The sequence below is a fragment of the Aquarana catesbeiana genome, linkage group LG03 (genome assembly GCF_042186555.1).
Source record: "Aquarana catesbeiana isolate 2022-GZ linkage group LG03, ASM4218655v1, whole genome shotgun sequence".
NCBI classification, from domain to species: Eukaryota; Metazoa; Chordata; class Amphibia; order Anura; family Ranidae; genus Aquarana; species Aquarana catesbeiana.
In genome coordinates this window covers 319,190,158-319,215,161 of record NC_133326.1, presented here as the reverse complement: position 1 = coordinate 319,215,161, position 25,004 = coordinate 319,190,158, and the positions used below count along the sequence as shown (strand labels likewise).

The window sequence follows — 25,004 nt, the reverse complement described above, 5'->3', positions numbered from 1 at the left end:
TCCTGACAATCCTGGTCTTTGCATTGGTGAATGTTTTGAACGCTACCATTCACTAGTTGAGTATTAGCGTAGGGTACAGCATTGCACAGACTAGGACAAGCTGTCACTAAATGATATATTGCTCAAACATGCCATGGGAATATGTGAAATTACACCCCAAAATACATTCTGTTGCTTCTTCTGAGTACGGGGATACCACTTGTGTGAGACTTTTTGGGAGCCTAGCCGCGTATGGGACCCCGAAAACCAAGCACTGCCTTCAGGCTTTCTAAGGGCGTAAATTTTTGATTTCACTCTTCACTGCCTATCACAGTTTCGGAGGCCATGGAATGCCCAGGTGGCACAACGCCCCCCCCAAATGACCCCATTTTGGAAAGTAGACACCCCAAGCTATTTGCTGAGAGGTATAGTGAGTATTTTGCAGACCTCACTTTTTGTCACAAAGTTTTGAAAATTGAAAAAAGAAAAAAAAAATGTTTTTTCTTGTCTTTCTTCATTTTCAAAAACAAATGATAGCTGCAAAATACTCACCATGCCTCTCAGCAAATAGCTTGGGGTGTCTACTTTCCAAAATGGGGTCATTTGAGGGGGTTTTGTGCCATCTGGGCATTTTATGGCCTTCAAAACTGTGATAGGTAGTGAGGAGTGAAATAAAAAATTTACGCCCTTAGAAATCCTGAAGGCGGTGATTGGTTTTCGGGGCCCCGTACGCGGCTAGGCTCCCAAAAAGTCCCACACATGTGGTATCCCTGTACTCAGGAGAAGCAGCTGAATGCATTTTGGGATGCAATTCCACATATGCCCATGGCCTGTGTGAGCAATATATCATTTAGTGACAACTTTTTGTATTTTTTTTTTGTCATTATTCAATCACTTAGGACAAAAAAAATTAATATTCAATGAGCTCAACATGCCTCTCAGCAAATTCCTTGGGGTGTCTACTTTCCAAAATGGGGTCATTTGGGGGGTTTTGTACTGCCCTGCCATTTTAGCACCTCAAGAAATGACATAGGCAGTCATAAACTAAAAGCTGTGTAAATTCCAGAAAATGTACCCTAGCTTGTAGACGCTATAACTTTTGCGCAAACCAATAAATATACGCTTATTGACATTTTTTTTACCAAAGACATGTGGCCGAATACATTTTGGCCTAAATGTATGACTAAAATTGAGTTTATTGAATTTTTTTATAACAAAAAGTAAAAAATATCATTTTTTTTCAAAATTTTCGGTCTTTTTCCGTTTATAGCGCAAAAAATAAAAACCGCAGAGGTGATCAAATACCATCAAAAGAAAGCTCTATTTGTGGGAAGAAAAGGACGCAAATTTCGTTTGGGTACAGCATTGCATGACCGCGCAATTAGCAGTTAAAGCGACGCAGTGCCAAATTGGAAAAAGTCCTCTGGTCTTTAGGCAGCCAAATGGTCCGGGGCTGAAGTGGTTAAGGATCCAAAGAGATTCAGCATATGTGGGGTTAAAATAGGGAGGAAGGTCTTGTAATAGGAATATGGTAAGCCGTCTGGACCTGGGAATTTGTGTGACGGAAGATGGCGAATGACGTCCGCCAACTCTTCGGCTGTAATAGGGGCACTTAATGCTGATCTATTTGCTGAAGTCAATGTAGGGAGATGGATGGAGTCAAAGAATGCATCAAATTTGCTCTGAATTAACTGGGAGTTAGGGTCAGTACCCACACGGTTGAAAAGTTTGTGATGAAAGTCTCCAAAGACCCTAGCCATAGTATGTGGATAGTAGGTAGGGGTACCATCAATCTGAAAGAGGGAGTCAGGAACAGAGAGGGAAGATCTAGGTGTGAGTCTTTGTACCAACATCCTATGGGGTTTATTAGCATATTCATAAAATTTCTGTCTGGCCCATAGCATTGATTTTGAGATCTTACTCAAGTTCAAGAATTTAATACGGTTCTGTAGAGAGACAACGGATCTCAACTGATCCACCGTAGGGGAAAGGAGTAAATTGGCCTCCGCAGATTGCAGCTGAGCAAGTAGCTGTATTTTTTGAAGGGCAGAGTCTCTCCTTAGACGCAAGCCTGCAGAGATGCATTCACCCCTGAAAAAGGCCTTGTGGACTTCCCATAGGGTGGATGTCTCCGATACCGTACCTTCATTAAGGTGAAAATATTCTAATAATTTTTGCGACAAGTGATCATTGGTGAAAGGGATCTTCAAAAGTGTTTCATTGAGACACCAATGACATGTTTTTGTAGTAGGGGTAGATAAGGCAAGGTTCAGAAGAATAGGGGCATGGTCTGACCATGTTATGGGGTGAATTTCAGCATCCACCAAATGCATAAATAATGGCACGGAAATAAAAAAAGGAATCAGACGGGAGTAGAGTTTATGTGGGGGAGAGTAAAAGGTATATTGTTTGTGGGTTGGGTGTTTAACCCGCCAAGAGTCATAGTGGTTATGGGACCTTATAATTTTACGAAAGGATGTAGATAACTTGTGGGTGGGGGTTGAGGGGGTGGATTGGAAGAGGGTACACTTGTTGAAGTCACCCCCCACAATCATGAAAGGTTGAGAAAGGGGGCAAAGTTTCTCAAATACCTCTGTCAGAAATCCAATCTGTCCCGTATTAGGTGCATATATATTGATCAAAGTAAGGGACATTTGCATGTAAGTACAGTTCAGGAGAATAAATCGGCCCAGAGGGTCTAAAACAGAAGATTTAACCTGCAATGGGCATGTCCGTTTGATTAGGATAGCAACCCCAGCTTTCCCAGATGGTCCAGAGGCTACAAAGGTGGTGGGGAACCATTTTGAAAAATTAGTCTCCTGAACCATAATCACGTCAGCATTAGAAGCCTTGAATTCCGTAAGAGCAAGCCATCTCTTATGAATAGAATTCAAGCCCTTGACACTGCATGAACAAACACGTAAAGCCATATAAAACAATATATGAGCAAAAGCATTGTAAGCTGGTCACATAAAATGAGAGCACAGTCCATGGTGAATGAAAAAAAGAAAGGGAGAGAAAATCCAAAAAGGACATAGACATAGAAGGAACAAAAAAAAAAAGTTAAACAAAAAAGGGCAAAAACATGACTGGACATGAAGGCAGAATAAAAAAGGATAATTGGTGTGGGATGAAAAAAGAAAAGAAAAAAATCCCACAAAATCAAAAAACAGACAAAAAAAACCCCACAGCATTGGTGAATGGCCTGAGGGGAGTTCTTCCTAGGGATGCACCGAAATTTCGGCCACCGAAACATAACGGCCGAAAATGTCCCTTTCAGCAAAAAGCCAAAAGAGAATTCTTGCCGATACTGGCGCCGAAAATGGGGCAAGGCCTGGGCGGGGCTCCGCCCCCGGTGCCGCCTATCAGGGGGCTTCCTATATCGTAGAAGAGAGGGAAGCTGCCACCGCCTGTTTGATTACAGCCCCGGGAACATCACAGGTTTCATTTCAATAGCTGTGTGTTCCCCGCTGCACGCCGTCACATACAGCCCCTTCTCCCTTGTCCGGGCACTTTGATAGACAGATCACCCGTCCAATCCTGGGAAGGGTGATCTGTCTATCAAAGTGCCCAGACAAGAGGGAGGGGCTGATGTGACCGCGCGCAGTGGGGAACACACAGCTATTGAAATGAAAGCTGTGATGTTCCCGGCACTGTAATCAAACAGGCGGCGGAGGCTCTCCTCTCCCTTCACTGGCTGTAATGGGGACACAGTCTGCACTGCTGGGGACACTGGCTGCACTACTGGGGACACTGGCTGCAATGGGGACACTGGCTGCACTACTGGGGACACACTGGCTGCACTACTGGGGACACACTGGCTGCACTACTGGGGACACACTGGCTGCACTACTGGGGACACTGGCTGCACTACTGGGGACACTGGCTGCACTACTGGGGACACTGGCTGCAATGGGGACACTGCCTGGCTGCATCTGATGGGCACTGGTGAGGCTGCATTGATCTCTTGTATCATGACCCCAGTCTCTGACCATCTCCTGTACCATGTCCGCAGTCACTGACCATCTCCTGTACCATGTCCCCAGTCTCTGACCATCTCCTGTACCATGTCTGCAGTCTCTGACCATCTCCTGTACCATGTCCTCAGTCTCTGACCATCTCCTATACCATGTCCTCAGTCTCTGACCATCTCCTGTACCATCTCTGCAGTCTCTGACCATCTCTGCAGTCTCTGATCATCTCTTGTACTGTACCATCTCTGCAGTCTCTGATCATCTCCTGTACTATCTCTGCAGTCTCTGACCATCTCCTGTACCATGTCCCCAGTCGCTGACCATCTCCTGTATAAAAATATTTTTAAAAACAGTCACTTTCGGTATCGGTGTTGTTTCGGTATCAGTTTCAGCACCAAAAAACCCCATTCGGTGCATCCCTAGTTCTTCCCTCAGGAATCCGAGGCGAGTGCCAAGGATAGTGGTGGGGAGCACAGCAGTCCTTGAGACCAGACTCGTGGGTCCAGTCATCTTCCAATAGTTCTTGAACTTAAGCAAATTGGAGAACCCAACAGGTAACAGTGGGCATGGTGATAGTCCCATGGGTAAAAAACTATAGGGTGTCTATTTGTGTGGAAAGAAAAGCCATCTTAATCAACTCTGTCAAATTGGGTCTTCAGGTGAGGTGACGTGGGTGCACAGGCCTTTGAGGAGTGGAAGTCGCCTTCTGCGATTTCTGCCGTACTGTGGTCAAGATCTTCTCAGGGGTGGAGAGTGGCCGAGTTGCCAGCAGGGGTGGATGGAGCTCTTTCTCGAGTAATGCCGGGAGACCAAGATTGAGTAAGAAGTCTTCCCCTTCATATAGCTCTCGCATTGTGTGTTGAACCCCATCTTTGGATGCGGACAGACAGAAGGGAAAGCCCCATGTGGTCTGGTGGTTCTGGAGGTGAGTGGTGATGGGTCGCAAGCTGCGATGTTTAGCCAAAGTAATAGGAGACAGGTCACTGAATATTTGGACCTTGGCGCCCTTGTATTCTAGGCGGCTTCTGTTATGTGTAGCTGTGGTGAGAGTCTCCTTGCTTTCATAATAATGGAAGCGGACTATAATGTTTCTAGGATTAGTCCCTGGCGGAGGTTTTGGGGCTAGAGATCTGTGCGCCCGATCAAGACGCCAGTCTATATCCGGAATACGGGGGGCCAAGGTGACGAAGAGACCTAGGAGATAGTGCCGAATCTCCTTATCAGTAATGGTCTCAGGGACCCCTCGGATACGCAAGTTCTGTCTGCGTTCCCTATTCTCCAGGTCTTCCTGCTGTATTTGGATCTGAGACACCGTATATTTGAGGGTAGCATTGTCCTCCTCCAGAACATGTACATATTGCACCAGTTCATCGAATTTGTTCTCAAGGTCTGTACGTTCTCCTAAATGTGTAATTTCTCCCCTGAGCTCGTGAGCTATTTTCCCCACTTCTCTGGCTATGTTGTTAGTTAAGTCCTGCAGCAAACTTTGCAATTTTGCATCAAGGACTCCCAATGTGATTACAGCAGCAGATCCTGACAGGTGAGTGGGTGGTTTCTCCATAGGCAGCCCCTCTGGGAATGCTAAAGGATCGGTGGGTTCCGGCGGGTCCTCTGGAGTACCTGAGGCCGGGGATTGCGGCCTAAGTAGGTACCGCTCCATGTGTTGTGTAGGCCGCGACTCGGTGAAGGGTCTGAAAATGTGTTTTTGAAAGCCAATCTTACCCATGGGCTGCCCGGGGTCCGGAGCTAGGTGGTGTAGCTCCCACTGCGGAGGATGCAGGCTGAGTGGAGTGGGAGCCGTGGAAGGAAAGACGGGGACCGGAACCTGTGTATCACGCATCCGCCATCATCACGAGCTGCGCATGTGCCCCCCTTCAGGCTTTCTAAGGGCGTAAATTTTTGATTTCACTCCTCACTGCCTATCACAGTTTCGGAGGCCATGAAATGCCCAGATAGCACAAAAGTAGACACTCCAAGATATTTGCTGAGAGGCATGTTGAGTATTTTGCAGATCTTGCTTTTTGTCACAAAGTTTTGAAAATTGAAAAAAGAAAAAAAAAATTACATTTTTCTTTTCTTTCTTAATTTTCAAAAACAAATGAGAGCTGCAAAATACTCACCATGCCTCTTAGCAAATACCTTGGGGTGTCTACTTTCCGAAATGGGGTAATTTGGGGGGGTGGGGTGGGGTGGGGTTGTGCTATCTGGACATTTCAGGACCTCCGTAACTGTGATAGGTAGTGAGGAGTAAAATCACCATTTTACGCCCGTAGAAAGCCTGAAGGCGGTGATTGGTTTTGGGGTCCTGTACACAGCTAGGCTCCCAAAAAGTCCATCACATGTGGTGCAAAGAAAAAAAAAATGTAATTTTCCCGCAACTTATGGCAGAATATAAAATATTCCATGGACTCAACATGCCTCTCAGCAAGTAGCTTGGGGTGTCTACTTACCAAAATTGGGTCATTTGGGGGGGGGGTTGTGCTATCTTGGCATTTTATGGCCTTCAAAACTGATAGGTAGTGAGGAGTGAATTCAAAAATTTACACCCTTAGAAAGCCTGAAGGCGGTGATTGGTTTTTGGGGTCCTGTACGCGGCTAGACTACCAAAAAGTCTCACACATGTGGTATCCCCATACTCAGGAGAAGCAGCAGAATGTATTTTGGGGTGTAATTCTACATATAATCATGGCATGTGTGAGCAACATATCATTTAGTGACAACTTTGTGTAATTTTTTTTTTTGTCATTTTGCAATCACTTGTGACAAAAAATAAAATTTGCAATGGGCTCAACAAGCCTCTCAGCAGTTTCCTTGGGGTGCCTACTTTCCTACTTTCCAAAATAGGGTCATTTGGGGGGGGGGGGTTGTACTGCCCTGCCATTTTAGCACCTCAATAAATGAGATAGGCAGTCATAAACTAAAAGCTGCGTAAATTCCAGAAAATGTACCATAATTTGTAGACGCTGTAACTTTTGCGCAAACCAATAAATATACGCTTATTGACATTTTTGTTACCAAAGACATGTGGCCGAATACATTTTGGCCTAAACGTATGACTAATATTGAGTTTGTTGGATTTTTCTTATAACAAAAAGTAGAAAATATCATTTTTTTCAAAATTTTCAGTCTTTTTCCATTTATATCGCAAAAATTAAAAATCGCAGAGGCAATCAAATACCATGAAAAGAAAGCTCTATTTGTGGGAAAAAAAGGATACAAATTTCTTTTGGGTACAACACTGCATGGCCGCGCAATTACCAGTTAAAACAGCGCAGTGCCAAATTGTAAAAAGTGCTCTGGTCATTGAGCAGCCTAATCTTTCGGCCTGGATTCTTTCCTAAATGTACATAATATAACTGGGTACTGACATTTATAAGAAAAAATGGGATGATTCGCGCTATATAAATAGTGAATGTGTGGCCAAATGGTCACACCGACAGTGAATGCATAAACCAAAAGTGCAATAATATATCACAATCAGTGCAAACAAATATATAAAAAATAAAGTCCAATAAATGTGTTAGAAAATCATTGTGAATGATAAAAAAGTGTCCATAAAAAAGCACCCAAAAAGAAAAAGAGTAAAATAGCATTCACGGGTCTTTATTTTTTATATATTTGTTTGCACTGATTGTGATATATTATTGCACTTTTGGTTTATGCATTCACTGTCGGTGTGACCATTTGGCCACACATTCACTATTTATATAGCGCGAATCATCCCATTTTTTCTTGTTTATGCTATGTGTTTGTGTCACATTTTAGATATCGCTGCTTTGTTACCATATTTTAGACACTTTGAAGCGCAATTATTTTTCCCCCCTTTTTTTCTACTGACATTTATAGGTAAAGTTGATCCAGGGAAAATCCGATTGGCTCTCGGGGGATCAGGAAGGAATTTTTCCCCCTGCTGTAGCAAATTGGAGCATGCTTTGCTGGGGTTTTTCACCTTCCTCTGGATCAACTGTGGATGAAGGATTGTGTATATGGGATTGCATTTTTTTTTGGTTGAACTAGATGGACTAGTTGTTAGTGTAGATTTTGTTAGTGTAGGTTTGTTAGAGTAGGAAATTTTAGTTCGGCTCAGGGCTAAGCCTGAGTTGTGAATCTGGGTCAGGGTTCATTGAGTTAGGCTGGATGACTCATCCTGACAGCTCTTCTGGTGCAAGTCAGTTAGGTAGGTAGTTAGGAGTTAGATAAGGTCTCTTGTCTTCCCCTTGGGAAATGGGGGAAGAGATGGGAAAGAGAGGAGGACGTGTTCATGAGCATGAACATTTGGATAGACTTTGGCACTCAGTGGCCTATCTAAAGCACCACAAGACTCAGAATAGCCACTTAAAGACCAGCCTCGTTTTGGATTTTAGGTGTTTACAAGTTTAAAACAGGTTTTTTTGCTAGAAAATTACTTAGAACCCCCAAACATTATATATTGTTTTTTTTCTAACATCCTAGAGAATACAATAGCGGTCATTGCAATACTTTTTTTTGCACCGTATTTGCGCAGCGGTCTTCTAAGCGCACTTTTTTTGGAAAAAATTCACTTTTTTGAAAAAAAAAATAAGACAACAGTAAAGTTAGCCCAATTTTTTTTTATATTGTGAAATATAATGTTACGCCAAGTAAATTGATACCCAACATGTCACGCTTCAAAATTGCGCCCGCTCGTGGAATAGCGTCAAACTTTTACCCTTAAAAATCTCCATAGGCGACGTTTAAAAAATTCTACAGATTGCATGTTTGCGTTACAGAGGAGGTCTAGGGCTAGAATTATTGCTCTCACTCTACCGGTCGCGGCGATACCTCACATGTGTGGTTTGACCACCGTTTTCATATGCGGGCGCTACTCACGTATGCGTTCGCTTCTGCGTGCGAGCTCGTCGGGACAGGGCGCTTTAAAAAAATTTTTTTTTTTTTTTATTATTTATTTTATTTTATTTATTTGTCGGACATTGTTTCGGACATTCCGACAACAAAATCCATGGAACTTTTCCGACGGATGTTGGCTCGAACTTGTCTTGCATACACACGGTCACACAAAGTTGTTGGAAAATCCGATCGTTCTGAACGTGGTGACGTAAAACACGTACGTCGAGACTATAAACGGGGCAGTAGCCAATAGCTTTCATATCTTAATTTATTCTGAGCATGCGTGGCACTTTGTGTGTCAGATTTGTGTACACGCGATCGGAATTTCGGACAACGGATTTTGTTGTCGGAAAATTTTATAGCAAGCTCTCAAACTTTGTGTGTCGGAAATTCCTATGGAAAATGTGTGATGGAGCCTACACACGGTCGGAATTTCCGACAACAGGGTCCTATCACATATTTTCCATCGGAAAATCCTATTGTGTGTACAGGGCATCAGAATGGCCAGAAGTCAGCAACAAGATTTTTTTTTTTTTTATTATTTATTTTATTTTATTTATTTGTCGGACATTGTTTCGGACATTCCGACAACAAAATCCATGGAACTTTTCCGACGGATGTTGGCTCGAACTTGTCTTGCATACACACGGTCACACAAAGTTGTTGGAAAATCCGATCGTTCTGAACGTGGTGACGTAAAACACGTACGTCGAGACTATAAACGGGGCAGTAGCCAATAGCTTTCATATCTTAATTTATTCTGAGCATGCGTGGCACTTTGTGTGTCAGATTTGTGTACACGCGATCGGAATTTCGGACAACGGATTTTGTTGTCGGAAAATTTTATAGCAAGCTCTCAAACTTTGTGTGTCGGAAATTCCTATGGAAAATGTGTGATGGAGCCTACACACGGTCGGAATTTCCGACAACAGGGTCCTATCACATATTTTCCATCGGAAAATCCTATTGTGTGTACAGGGCATCAGAATGGCCAGAAGTCAGCAACAAGATTCACTTCCTATAGACTTTAATAGGATTCATCTCTAAGTTGGGGTTGACCAAGTTTTGAATGAAGAATTGAACCTCTGCAAATTTCGCCCATCACTAAATATGATGCTACAGCTCAATCTTGTACCATCACATTCTGCTTTGAATGTAAAAAGTATAAAGAGACCCGAGAAACAGTTAGGGTCGGTTCACACATGGGCAACACGACTTTAGCGCGACTTTGTACCGCGACTTCAACGCGGCTTCAGCGCGACTTTAGCGCGACTTCAGCGCGACTTCGGCAAATTACGAGGCGACTTGAAGTCGCCTCCATGACAGGCGACTTCGCCTGTGGCCAATCACCTCTCTGGGAGGGAGGGGGGAGGGAGGGGTTTTCTCTGCAAAGTCGCTTGAGAGATCCGACTTGCAGGCGACTTACATTGAGTTGAATGGGTACAAGTCGCCTACAAGTCGGATAGAAGTAGTACAGGAACCTTTTTTGAAGTCGGAGCGACTTCAGTAGTGTCAGTTAAGACGGTTCAATTCACTACAATTGTAATCTAAATGCTAAGCGACTTGGGGCGACTTGGGGCGACTTGAGGGCGTACAAGTCGGATCCCAAGTCGCCCCAGTGTGAACCGAGCCTTACCTGACTGTAAAAAATAAGCATAGGAACAACTGTAAAAAATAAGCATAGGAAGCTGTGCACTGCCAAGGGGGACATGTGCCAATTAAAAAATACATTATACAGAAGGGACAGGGCATTTTCATGTGGCTCAAAAGGCAACATTGAAAATACACAAACCATTTTAATAATTTGCTTGGGGATGCCCTGAAGCTGTATATGGAGTTACAGAACAGTATGATTTTCACTGACAGTCTCAGTATCAGTGTACCCTGGCAGTGCATATTTTAGGTGTGCAATTGATTTTCTTGATTCTTCTTCTACAACTAGCTTGGCTTACATCAGGGACGTGCAGTCAGGGGAGGTAGGGCCAGCTGAGGCCCTGCCTCCCATGAACATAAAAAAATGAAAAAATAAAAAAATCGAGCTTCGAGGGTCGTAGCTCAGCAAGTCCCACCCCACCACTGGTAAAAATGTGGGGCTCCTACGACCTATGGTTCCGGAGATACGGGGCTCCTTGCAAGCCTGTCAGAAGCTACATCCTGAGCAGCCAGTTTAAATACAAGCTGACACACTCTGTTTGCAGCAGACTGAGAGGATGAGCTTACAGTGCCTCTCCTCACTTCTTGTCAGAGGCACTGAGCTCAATGGACAGCTTGGAGTCTTGGACCAATGGTAAAGTACTATTAGCCCCAACTGTCCAATAAAAATGCTGCGTTGGAGGCCCGCCTCTCACTGCAGTGTCATAGAAGGGGCATGTGTCTAAAAGATAAATGCTCCCTTTCAGCCCAACCCTCTTAACTAGAAGGAAATACATGGGTTTATGGGTATAAGATTTACCCACAATCCAATGTTTTTCTCACAGTTAAGAGGGAAAATGAGAATCTGCTGCTGTTAAAAAGGTACTGTTATAACCAAGCTAAATCATATATTATTATGCTATATGTTATAACATAACATAACCATTGATTACATATCTATTTTCTGTGAAATTACTGGTTGGAAGTTCAAACTTCAGTAATCTGTCCGTTAAGCCACCTGCTTGAGTACAGTTTTTGAAAATATAGTAAATTACCTTAAAAAAATATATAATAATTATTTGTATACTACTTATGGTAATTAACCCTTTGCCACCCAGGCCAATTCTGACACTTCTCTCCTACATGTAATAACAATAATGTTTTTTCAAAATTGTGTGTATCTGATTAGCTTGATTGCTGTAGGTAGTAATTAGACAAGTTTTTTTTTTATCCTCATTTGTCTGTTGATTTTCATAGAGCAAACGTTTGCAAGGACTGTTTTTTGCTCTCTGATACACCCTTTCTTAGACTTCTTTTACTGTACCCTCTTTCTTGGAGACAGACCTTAAGCTTCCCAGCCTCTATTTCAAAACTTTGCTCCATTGGTACAGTTCCACTTAGTACACAGGGACTGGTGTAAAAAAAAAAAAAAAAAAGGTATTAAATGTGACGATGAGCTGCAGCTCAGCCCCGCCCCCTCTCTCTCCTCATTGAGACAATGGCACCCGCTGCTGTCGAAGCCAATGAGGAGGGAGTGTCTCAAACAGCTGAGGCTCTTGAGCAACATCGCTGGATCAAGATGGGGCTCAGGTAAGTAATTGGTGGGTGCTGAGGGTGGCTCCCGCACACAGAAGGTTTTTTATCTTAATTCATAGAATGCAATAATCTGCATTTAGAACCACTTTAACGGATCTATATTAGTTTCTGTGTGTTAAAAGGTTTGAAGAATATAAGTGCCTCACATCCCAGAGAAAAAGTCAAGAATTGTGTATTTGTGATCACCTCTCACAACATCTGATCCTGCAGACCTCTTTCATCCTTACAACTGCACTCTACTGCAAGGTAATACAGTAAAACGTTGGATTGCGAGCATAATTAGTTCCGGAAACATGCTTGTAATCCAAGGCACTTGTATATCAAAGCGAATTACCCCATAGGAATCAATGGAAACTCAGATGATTCGTTCCACAACCATTTATTCATAGGTTTTTCAGTTTATAATCCATATAAAAAGATTATAACAATGTGATAGGTTGTCTAACCATAAAATGTCCATCCACAAATGGAAGCCTCCACAAGGGGATTAGAAGCAAAATCCAGCAGGAGCTACAGAGTATAAAAGAGAAGAGAGGTGCCTCTAAGTGTAGCACTATGGATACATTTGATGAAGGTACAACATTTACCAACTCACATGGTTGATGAACAACCGCTTAAGCCCTGGAAGATTTTACCCCCATCCTGACCAGAGCACTTTTTTGCGATTCGGCACTGCGTCGCTTTAACTGCGACATTGCACCCAAACAAAATTGACGTCCTTTTTTTTCCCACAAATAGAGATTTCCTTTGGTGGTATTTGATCAGCTCTGCGGTTTTTATTTTTTGCGCTATAAACAAAAAAAGCAACAATTTTGAAAAAAAAATACGCATTCTTTTATACTTTTTGCTATAATAAATATCCCCCAAAAATATATAAAAAAAACTATTTTTTTCGGTATTAAAAAAAAAAAAAAAAAAATCGCAATAAGCATATATTGATTGATTTGAGCAAAAGTTATAGCGTCTACAAAATAGGGGATAGTTCTATGGCATTTTTATTATTATTTTTTTTATTAGTGATGGTGGCGATCTCCGATTTTTATCGGGACTGTGACATTATGACAGACACATCGGACATTTTTTACACTATTTTGGGATCATTGTCATCTATACAGCGATCAATGCTATAAAAATGCATTGATTACTGTGTAAATGACACTGGCAGTGAAGGGGTTAAGTGTGCCCTAGGGAGTGATTATAACTGTGGGTGGGATGGGTTTCAAGTCACATGACAGCAATCACTGCTCTCGATGACAGAAAGCAGTGATCTCTGTCATGACACAAGCCAGCATGGGGAAATGCCTTGTTTACATAGGCACTTCCCCAATCTGAGGCTCCGTGACACGATCGCCGGGAGATCGGTGGACATCGAGTCCGCCAGTCCCGCGGGCGCAGTCACGCTGTATGCGGCGGGTGCGCGCCTGCTATCCCCTGCTCTTAAAGGGAACGTACAGGTATGCCCATTTGCCCACCGCTGCCATTGTGCCGACGTATATCGGCGCGCGGCGGTCGGCAACTGGTTAAAAGAGGCGCATCTAAGTATACAGGCATCCGGGTAAAGCTGTCCACATAGACCATCCCCCGCACCGCTGGCTCTCACCACTGTCAGTCTGCAATCGTGAAAGGGAAGACCACACTGACGTACAGCGATCTGAAAGCGAAGCAGCGTGAAAGGAATGACGTTGATGGCGGTGCAGAGAAAGGTCTATGTGGACAGCTTTACCCCGGATGCCTGCATACTTAGATGTGCCTGTTTTAATCATCAACCATGTAAGTTGGTAAATGTTGTACCTTCATTAAATGTAACCATAGTGCTACACTTAGAGGCGCCTCTCTTCTCTTTTATACTCAGTTGTGACATGACGCTATTTGTATATCAAGACATCACTTGTTTATCAAGTCAAAATTTATTTAAAAATTTTGCTTGTCTTGCAAAACGCTCTCAAACCAAGGTTTTACTGTACCATATTTACACCTTTACATTTTAGTGCCTTTGGAGAAGAATTCTTTTAACTTTTTCTCGATCCGCCAGTGGCAGTATTTCCTTCACAATTTCCTCTATGAATATCAAGGGATTTAACAGCTCAGCAAAAAGGCATATGCTCTGGAAAGATACCAGGAAGCTAGACTGTGACACTATGTGCCTATAAGAGAAGCTAGGCCCATATTTACTAGAGACAAAGAGCACAGACTGAAGTTTTAATGAAAGAATTAAAGCGGAGTTCCAGTCTTCTGGGGAAAATAAAATTAAAAGTCAGCAGCTACAAAATACTGTAGCTACTATCTTTTAATATAAGGACACTTACCTGTCCAGGGATCCTGCTATGTTGGCACCAATAAGCTGATTCGTCCATCAGCTTGGGGTGCAGGAACCGGCATTGCAGGTAAGGGAAACCGGCTGTGAATGCCTTCAGGCTCCTGCACATGTGCGAGTCGCTCTGCGCTTTCTGAATGGTCCCACCGCCTTCTGGGATACACACAGGTCCCAGAAGGCAGCGGGGGAAAGGACAATAGGGCAATTTTTTACTTTTACTTTTTACTTGTGTCTTGAGGACATTAGGTGAAGAAAATCTTCCCAACAGAAAAATAAAACTGGCAGAGATCTTTACCCTTTCCTACACATTCACTTTAAAGCGGGGGTCCACCTACATCAACCTAAAAAAAAAAAATATTAAAAGCCAGCAGCTACAAATACTGCAGCTGCTGACTTTTAATACATGGCCACTTACCTGTCCCAGGGTCCAGCGATGTCGGCAGGCGACGCCGAGAACCCGCTCGGTTCTCGGCAGCTGCCGCCGCCATCCTAGGTGAGGGAATCAGGAAGTGAAGCGTTGCGGCTTCACTTCCCGGTTCCCTACTGCGCATGCGCGAGTCGCGCTGCGCATCGTAACTGGTCCCCGCTATCTCCTGGGAGCTGTGTGTTTCCCAGGAGACAGCGCGGAGGGACAGGAATAGGCATAGACTCCCATGGGAGTCTATGCCGGAAGTGGGTGCAAATACCTGTCTTAGACAGGTATCTGCACCCCCCTCCCCCCTGAAAGGTGCCAAATGTGACACCGGAGGGGGGGAGGGTTCCGAAAAGCGGAAGTTCCATTTTTGTGTGGAACTGCGCTTTAATATCTTTTTAGGGAAGCATTCTTCATTCATTTTCTTATGTCATATACAGAAATGATAAGAATGTCCCAGAGATATATGTAAGCTGGGTGTAAGATGATAGCTGCTTCCAGCGCAGTATATTATCACTGTCTATAGTAGAGCTGCATAATTAATCGTTAAAAAATCGTGATCTCGATTCACCTCCCCTGACGATCTCTCCTGCTGAGTTTGCTGATTCTTTCATATAAACAAGTGGAGAGATTATCTGCTCACTCAGCTGTCAAAAGAAAGCATCAGGCAGTCTGCCAAGTTTAGAACTTGAAACATTGTAACTAACTTCCTTCTTAGATCAAAGGGATAAACTTCTTTGTGTAAACAAATAACCTGGGCAATCTGCCAAGTTTTAAACAACGTGTAAATGCAGGAAGTTTAACCACTTAAAGTCTAAATCTTTTTCTGACACTTCTTTCTCAAGTTAAAATCAATATTTTTTGCTAAAAAAAATTACTTGGAATCCCCAAATATTATAATATATATATATATAACATTTTTTTTTTTTTTTGACCCTAGGGAATAAAATGGCAATTGCTGCAATATTTTATGTCACACTGCATTTGCCCAGCTTTCAAATGCATTTTTTTGGGAAAAAATACACTTCAATAAATAAAAAAAAATGAAACAGTAAAGTTAGCACAATTTTTTTTGTTTTAATGTGAAAGATGATGTTACGCCGCGAGAATCGTGAGAGAATCGTGATCTATCCTCTAAGCAAAAAAATCATGATTCTCATTTTAGCCAGAATCGTGCAGCTCCAGTCTATAGTAGTGATAAGTGACTATTCTTGGTTTTGATTCATAAGCCGTTTAATAAATAAAATAAAAATCGCAATAAGCGTATATTGATTGGTTTGCGCAAAAGTTATAGCGTCTACAAAACAGGGGATAGTTTTACTTATATGGCATTTTTATTATTAATTTTTTTTTTTTTTTTTACTAGTAATGGCGGCGATCTGCAATTTTTAATCGGGACTGCGACATTATGGCGGACACATCGGACACTTTTGACACATTTTTGGGACCATTGTCATTTATACAGCGATCAGTGCTGTATAAAAATGCACTGATTACTGTAAAAATGTCACTGGCAGGGAAGAGGTTAACCACTAGGGGGCAATCAAGGGGTTAATTATGTTCCCTCTCTGTGTTCTAACTGAAGGGGGGAGGGGACTGTCTAGGTTAGATGACAGATTGCTGTTCATACTTTGTATGAACACACGATCAGTCTCTTCCCCCGTCAGAGAACCAGAAATTGTGTGTTTACACTAGGGCTGCAACTAACGATTATTTTCATAATCGATTAGTTGGCCGATTATTGTTTCGATTAATCGATTAATCGGTTAATAACCTTAAAAAAAAAAAAGTGTGGTGTATAATTTAGTTAATATGTAAAGTTTTAAAAAAAGGCAATTTATTCTTAAATATCTCTATGCAGTGGTAAATCTAAATAACCAACTATATGGTTAGGGAGCAAAATCTCGAATCCACTCTGAGAATATTAGAAGAGATATACTGTATATACTATTAGAGGAGAGATATACTGTATATACTATTAGAGGAGATATACTGTCTATACTATTAAAGGGTGAATCTGGTAAATATCATCAGACTCAGAGATCACATTTTTTTATTTAAAAAAAACAAATGTCTTCCACCAAAAAAAAAAAAAATGCAATTTTAAGAACGTTCGTTCGATTTTCTAATCATTAGTGGGGTAAAATCGACGGTCATTTTCAACCATAGTGATGGGAAAATTTGGAAATAGAAAACTTCTTGGTCAAAGGAATTTTCAGACAGTGGATGTGGTTTTCGTTCAGAAATTTACATTCGTTTTAAAAACAGAATGTTAAAAACAAGTGAAAATTTCAAACAACATTCTTTCATTCAGCGAATGATTTTTTGTCTGAATATTCTCGTCTGAAAATTGATCCATGTGGCCAGCATAAGGCTCGGTACACACCTATGCAGTTTGCTTTTGATCTATTTCTGCAGTGCTTTTTGCTGTGCGTTGTGATTTTTGCGCACGTGATTTTGCTGCGATTTGCGTTTCTGCATTTTTTTTTTGAACAATTTGTCGTTAAGCAGATTAAAAAAAACACAAATTGCTGCAAAAACACATTACATGCTCTTCTGCAGCTTCTCCATTGAAGTATATTAAACCAAAAAAGCACTGTTTTGCGTTAAATTCCCTGACCCTTTCCAAATATGAGCGGCTGAAAAAAGCATAGATGTGAACGTGTCCTATAGGAAACCATGTAAATAAACTGTAGTGCGTTTCTGCAAAAAGCACCAAAAAACACATAGATGTGAACCAGGTCTAAGGCGTTTAGTAATATAATGGGGTTAAAAAAATTAAAATTAGCCCTTTATAGTACAAAAAAAAAGCCGATAATCACTACTGTAAGGGGTTAATTTTTTTTACTGTAGAACTGTGAAAGTAATATTTACAGTAGCGATTTGCTCTTTTTGTACTATAAAGGACTCATTTTAGCTTTTTTTAAACCCCATTATGTTACTGGCCGATTATTCGATTATGAAAATAGTAATCGATTAATTTCATAATCGATTAGTTGTCGATTAATCGATTAGTTGTTTCAGCCCTAGTTTACACACACAGATCCCGGTTCTAGGTGTGTCATCAGCAATCGCGGGAGCCCGGCGGTCGCACTTCCATTGGCTCCGGGGGCGAGCAGTGGGGCGCGTGCGCGTCCCTAGTGGCCACAGGGAGAAGCGACGTTACATAACGTCGTTTCGCCCAGCTGTGCCATTCTGCCGCAGTAAAACTGCGGTGGCTGGTCGACAAGTGGTTAATGGCTATTTTGAGGGGACAGCAAATGTACACTGTTATACAAGCTGTACACTCACTACTTTACATTGTAGAAAAGTGTAATTTCTTCAGTGTTGTCACATGAAAAGATAGAATAAAATATTTACAAAAATGTGAGGGGTGTACTCATTTTTTTGTGAGATAGTGTGTGTGTGTTTGTATGTGTGTGTATGTGTATATATATGTGTATATATATTATATATATTATCTATGTTTACAATTTTTTTTTTTTTTTTTAAATAGAAGTGAGGGGAAAGGGAGAGGTTCGGGAGTTAACAGAGAATTTGACAAGGAATTTAGAGACACACAGATAAGAAATGATTTCATTGAAAATAAATGAGACATTGAATAGTGGATCTGTGTGGATTATTAAAAATATTACCATATTTATCGGCATATAACACGCACAGGTGTATAACACGCACCTTCAATTTAGGAGAGAAGTTTCAGGAATAAAACTTAAATTTTAAATAATTTTAAATAAAGAACTTTGAAGCAAAATAAGGGTCAGTGCCCATCAATGCAGCCTCACCATTGCCCATCTGCAGCCTGATCAATGCCCATCTACAGCCTCACAATTGCCCATTAATGCCCATCTACAGCCTCACAATTGCCCATCAATGCCCATCTGCAGCCTCACCATTGCCATGAATGCAGCCTGATCAATGCCCATCTGCAGCCTCACCATTGCCATTAATGCAGCCTGATCAACGCCCATCTGCAGCCTCACCATTGCCATGAGTGCAGCCTGATCAATGGCCATCTGCAGCCTCACCATTGCCATGAATGTAGCCTGATCAATGCCCATCTGCAGCCTCACTATTGCCATAAATGCAGCCTGATCAATGCCCATCTGCAGCCTCACCATTGCCCGGAATGCAGCCTGATCAATGCCCATCTGCAGGCTCAACTCAGATTACTGCTGCCTCAGAGAGGACAGGGGGGTGGGGGGTGGGACGAGTGCCGTCAGATTACATATAGTGGCCTCTTTAATACAAAGTCCCACCTCCTGGACCGGCTTCTATGATAGACAGAACAATCCAATGCTGGCCCAGGAGACGGGACTTCCTATTACAGAGGCCGCTGAGTAAACAGGAGATTCTCGCTGTATTTAATCTAACGGCGCTTGTCCCGCCCCCTCCCGGTTCCCTCCTAGGCAGCCCAAATTGCAGTATCAGCGTATAACACGCACACACTATTTACACCCGATTTTCAGGGTGAAAAAGTGTGTGTTATGTGCCAATAAATACAGTACATATTATTTAGTGTCACCAAAAAAAAAAAATCGCCCCTCCCCTAATAGCCAGCCAATCACGCTCCTTTTTTGTTAGATGGTAAAGAAGTGACGTTAAACTCTGGTTTAAGAAAATATCCAATTCAGGTATGTGTTCTTAACCCGAAAAAGTGATTTTTACTGGTTTCAGACTCCTCCAAATCTCCATATTTTTTTGGTGATCAGACTTCCTGCTGTGGGCTGTATGCTATGGGCTTTGCAGTGTACATAACTGCAACTAACTTGCACTGCTTGTTGCAAACAAACAGAAGTGAAGGGGAAAAGGAGAGGTGTGGGAGCTCATGGAGGATGTTACAGCACAAGGAAGCAGAAAAACAAAGTAAGAAATTAATTAATGAAAAATAGTGAATGTGTATGGACTTTTATTGAAAAATACGGATACTGTTTAGTGTTGTAAAAAAAAAAAAAAAATCCGACCTCCTCCTGCCCTTATAGTCGGCCAAGCACGCACCTTCTTTGTAAAAAGTTAAAGAAATTACACTGAACTCTCATTTAAAAAAATATATTCAAGTATATGCTCTCAACCCAAAATAGTAGCTTTGGGGTTTTAGGCTGTGGGCTTCCTTCTCCCCTTATAACCGCTCAATCACGCTTCTTTTGTGTAAGTTGGTAAAGAAGTGACACTAAACTCCGGTCCATTTATTATTTTTTTATGATCCAACTTCCCGAAAAGGGCTATGAGCTTTGGGCTATAGACTTTATGCTATGGGCTTTGGGCTCTGGACTTTACACTTTATGCTATGGGCTATAGACTTTATGCTGTGAGCTCTGGGCTTTGCAGTGTACATAGGGCAGTGTACATGACTACAACTAATGTGCACTGCTCGTTCCAAACAGGCGTGATGTCAGGGTGATGACAGCAGGAGAAGGTCTTTAGGACCCAGCATCTGTCAGGGCACCACTAACAGCAGAAGGTCTTTAGGACCCAGCATCTGTCAGGGCACCACTAACAGCAGAAGGTCTTTAGGACCCAGCATCTGTCAGGGCACCACTAACAGCAGAAAGTCTTTAGGACCCAGCGTCCCCAGCAACACATCACATGGGCCTTTATAAGGAAGTGAATCAGTGTTTGAAGTTGCTGACTGATCTCAGCTTGTTACCTGTGTTCCTCAGTTTCTGACCCAGCTTGTTCCTGACCTGTCTGCCTATCTCCAGTCCCTGACCCCGGCTCGTCTGACGGATACTCTCTGCCTGCTTCTTGTGTTTGACCTGGCTTCCACCTGACTTCATCTCCACTGCTTTAAACCTGGTTCTGATCTCGGCTTGTGTTGACTACTCTATTATCTCTCTATTATCTATCTAACTTTACAGACCTGTCTCACCTCACAGGTGCCAGCTGCCTGCAGGCTCTGTTCTTCACAACAGCAGCATTCCTGAGCTTTCTGCAAGCAACTTCACAGGCGACCTGTGCTACTTTGTGCCCGACTCCTCCTGTCTCACCTTCAGGGAAGTCCGAAACTTAGCTGCAAAGGAAGCCCTCTCTCCATTGGCCTCCAGCACCTGGTACGTGAGGGGGAAAAAGGAGGGGTGTAGGAGGTCCAATAATTAATGGATGTGTAAAAAATAAACACTGATTTTGGTTATTTTTACCAAAGAAATGTAGCAGAATACATTTTGGCCTAAGTTTATGAATAAAGATTATTTGCAAAACTTTATAACAGAAAAGAAAGAAAAACTTTTTTTTTTGGTATTTCATTTATATAGCAAAACATGAAAAAACATTAGTGATTTAATACCACCAGAAGAAAGCTCTATTTGTGTGGGAAAAAATTCATTCATATGGGTACAGTGTTGCATGTCCGCACAATTGTCATTCAAAGTGTGACAGCGCTGAAAGCTCAAAACTGGCCTGGACAGGAAGGGGGCTAAAAGTGCCCGGTATTGAGGTGTTTTTTGCAAAACTCCCTCTGGAGTCTCTCCCAAACCTCATGTGAAAAGAATGTGATTAGGTGGGAGAGTTTCAGGGGGTGTTTAACCTGTTGCTGCCCATGCTATAGCCGAATGATGGCTACAGCCAGTGGCGGCTGGTGAAGTTTTAGGATGGGGGGGGCATCAGACCCTGCCCTTCTTTTTGATCCCTCCCACTTGTCAAAAATGGGTGTAATTTCAGCGAAAAAGTGGGTGTGGCTTAAAGGGGTATGGTTTTAAGGAGTTGTGGTTAGCATCTGAGATGAACAAGGGAGAGAGAGATGGAGGGACAGCAGGCCCAGATCCTACACAATTGAAATGTGTATTCCAGAAAGTTTAACAATCGGCAGATAAAGATACTCCAAACACCTGGTGTTAGCGCTTCAATCATCCCGGCACCATGGTTGTTTTGGTGTCAGGATGATTGAAGCGCATTATTTCTATTATTACATTGTAATATAAACTTAAATTATTCAACTCACCATAATGCAGAATCAGTGGGAGCCCTGACCGTGTCACCTGCCACCAGATGCCATCAGGTGCCCCCAGCGGAGTCCGTCCTTACAACAGGTGCCCCCAGCGGAGTCCGTCCTTACAACAGGTGCCCCCAGCGGAGTCCGTCCTTACAACAGGTGCCCCCAGCGGAGTCCGTCCTTACAACAGGTGCCCCCAGCGGAGTCCGTCCTTACAACAGGTGCCCCCAGCGGAGTCCGTCCTTACAACAGGTGCCCCCAGTGGAGTCAGTCCTTACATCAGGTGCCCCCAGTGGAGTCAGTCCTTACATCAGGTGCCCCCAGTGGAGTCAGTCCTTACATCAGGTGCCCCCAGCGGAGTCAGTCCTTACATCAGGTGCCCCCAGCGGAGTCCGTCCTTACATCAGTTGCCACCAGCGGAGTCCGTCCTTACATCAGGTGCTCCCCAGCAGATTCCCTCTATATGTTTTTGTTTATAGCGCAAAAAATAAAAACCGCATAGGTGATCAAATACCACCAAAAGAAAGCTCTATTTGTGGGAAAAAAGGACGTCAATTTTGTTTGGGTGCGTCGCACAACCGCGCAATTGTCAGTTAAAGTGACGCGGTGCCGAATTCCGAAAAATGGCCTGGTCATTCAGCAGCCAAATCTTCCGTGGCTGAAGTGGTTAAAAACTATTATTATTTTTTTTTTGTGACTACCTGGGGAGGGGGGCGGCGCTCGGGCACCCCCTATGGACAGGCCACTACTGGCTACAGCACGGGCTTCCTTTTCCGGGAGTCTATTAATGTCCTCCCGTGATTGCGTTTCTTGTGCTCCCCACTGTGGTGCTCTATGTGATTGCCAAGTCCAAAGGACTCAGCTGATCCCAGATTGGGGCAAAGGGACAATCACAATGGCCCTTGACTACATGATCAGCTGTGTCCAATCACAGCTGATCACGGATGTCAACACAAGCCGGTTATTGGCTTTTTTTTCTCCTAACGCTGTCAGTATGAGGAGAAAAGAAGAAAGCCGATAACCGGTGTTCTGTCAAAATCTCCACCCACGTCACTTCTGGTTAGACTCTTCCATCAGTAATTGCAGATTTCGACGAGTTGGCCGTTTTGACACAACACTGGCAGCGTATACAGTACGGTACAGGATGAGTTGGCTGTTTTGACGGAACAGCGGCTAAGGAGGAAAAAGTTGTCGCAGCCTTGGAGGCGGCCATGTTGGTTACTAGCAGGCGGACTAACAATATCCGCTCATTATATTGTGTACCGTAGTGTATACGCTGCCAGTGTTGTGTCAAAACAGCAACCTTGTGGAAATCTCCGATTGCTGATGCTGGAGAGTAACTGGAAGTGATGTGGTTGGAGATTTGGATGAGTTGGCTGTTTTGACAGAACACCTGCTTATGTTAAAGGGACATCAGCACTGATTATCAGTGCTGCCAATCAGTGCCTCCTCATCAGTGTCACCTATCAGTGTGCTTTAGTGCCACATATAAGTGCCAGTGCAGCCTCATCAGTGAAGGAGAACAATCACCTGTTTGCATAGTTTTATAACAAACTATTAAAATAAATTTTTTTTTTTTTTTTTTCAAAATGTTTGGTCTTTTTTTGTTTGTTTAACAAACAATAAAAAACCCGGTGGTGATCGAATACCACCAAAAGAAAGCTCTAAAAAAATAAAAAAAAATGATAAAAAATGTTTGGGTACAGTGTTGAATGACTGCGCAATTGTCATTGTCAGTGCGACAGCGCTGAAAGCTGAAAATTAGCCTGGGCAGGAAGGGGGGAAAAGTGCCCGCTAGGCAAGTGGTTAATTACTACTTCTATTGACAGCACTGCATAATTTGTATACATTTGCAGATGTATCTCTGTTCTTTAACCACTTGGCGTCCGCGCTATAGCCGAATGACGGCCACAGCGCGGACCTGAATTTCCGGGAGGGCGTCATATGACGCCCTCCCCTTTGCACGCTGCCTGCGTGCGCTGTGATCACAGATCCGAGTAAGAGGCCGATCCCGGCCCCTTACCACGTGATCAGCTTCAACCAATGACAGCTGATCACATGATGTAAACAAAAGCACGGTAATTGTTTTTTTTTTCTCCCCAGGAGAAAAAAAAGCCAATCACCGGCTTATGTGCAAGGGACTTCGGTCCCGAAGAGGCAATTTTGACTCATCTGTGCCCACCAGTACCCCCTGCCAGTGCCACTTATCAGTGCCCACAAGTTCCACCTATCAATGCCCACCAGTGGTGCCAATTAGTGCCACCTAGCAGTGCTGCCTATCAGTGTAACCAACCAGTGCCCATCACTGCCACCCATCAGTGCCCATCACTGCCACTTATCAGTGCCGCCTCATTAGCGTACATCAATAATTTTATAACAAAATATAACAATTTTTTTTTAAATGTGGTCTTTTTAAATTTTAACAAAAATAAAAAATGCAGAGGTGATCAAATACCACCAAAAGAAAGCTCTATTTGTGGGGGGAAAAAAACGTCAATTTTGTTTGGGTACAGCGTTGTATGACTGCGCAATTGTCATCCAAAGTGCGTCAGCGCCGAAAGCTGAAAATCGGTCTGGACAGGAGGGGGGTTTAAGTGACCAGTAAGCAAGTGGTTAATAGATCTGTTTGTCTATTTTGCTTTTGAAAAACCACTAAAAAAACTCTGGTGATGAAAGGGTTAACAGATCCAATCCTGGTGGTGAAATATGTTTGGGTGTACAAATCTTCTCTTTGAATGTTTACTATTGTCCAGATGTGAGTAGATTTATGTAGGTGATCCCATTCTCCTACAAAGATGATGTATGTGATCTGTGTCAGCATTCCCTATGAGAGCCGTACACACAGCGCTTCGCATCTCTCCCAGCAGCCGTCAAGCAGATGCGCTCTGTAATCTGATCGCGCACTCGGCACCTCACTTTACGGCCGTACAGTCCATAGGAACAGGCAGCCGCTCTCAGACTATCTATTCCCGGGGAGGTGATCGCAGTCCTCCCATTTCCCACAATGCAGCGGGGAGAGCGGCGCCAGAATCGTACGGCACACGTCACACAATTCCCGGATGATCCGTACACTGTATGCGGGGTTTCCAGGCCCGGGATGACCACCTTGGTGCTCGATAATGGGGCCTACACCGCGAAGATCGGCTACAGCCACGGAGAGGTCAGGTGAGGGAGGACCGGAGCAAAGAGCGCCCGCAGGCGGTTTACCATAGAGTTCACCCAGAGCGGCCGTCTGCTGTACTGTCTATCCTTGCTGCTGGCCGCTCTCACTGACTGCTGGGAGGAATGATGGGGCGTACAGCT

The 25,004-nt window shown here is 43.2% G+C and overlaps 1 protein-coding gene across 1 annotated transcript in view; it reads right to left on the bottom strand.

The window, feature by feature from the left end:
- The window catches only part of TCP11L2 (t-complex 11 like 2), a 97,954-nt gene extending 73,027 nt beyond the window's left edge, over positions 1–24,927 (bottom strand). The window contains exon 1 of the mRNA XM_073620395.1: positions 21,711–24,927. The gene's annotated coding sequence lies outside the window, so the exon portion shown is untranslated. The remainder of the gene's footprint in view (positions 1–21,710) is intronic.
- Positions 24,928–25,004: the final 77 nt, after the last annotated feature.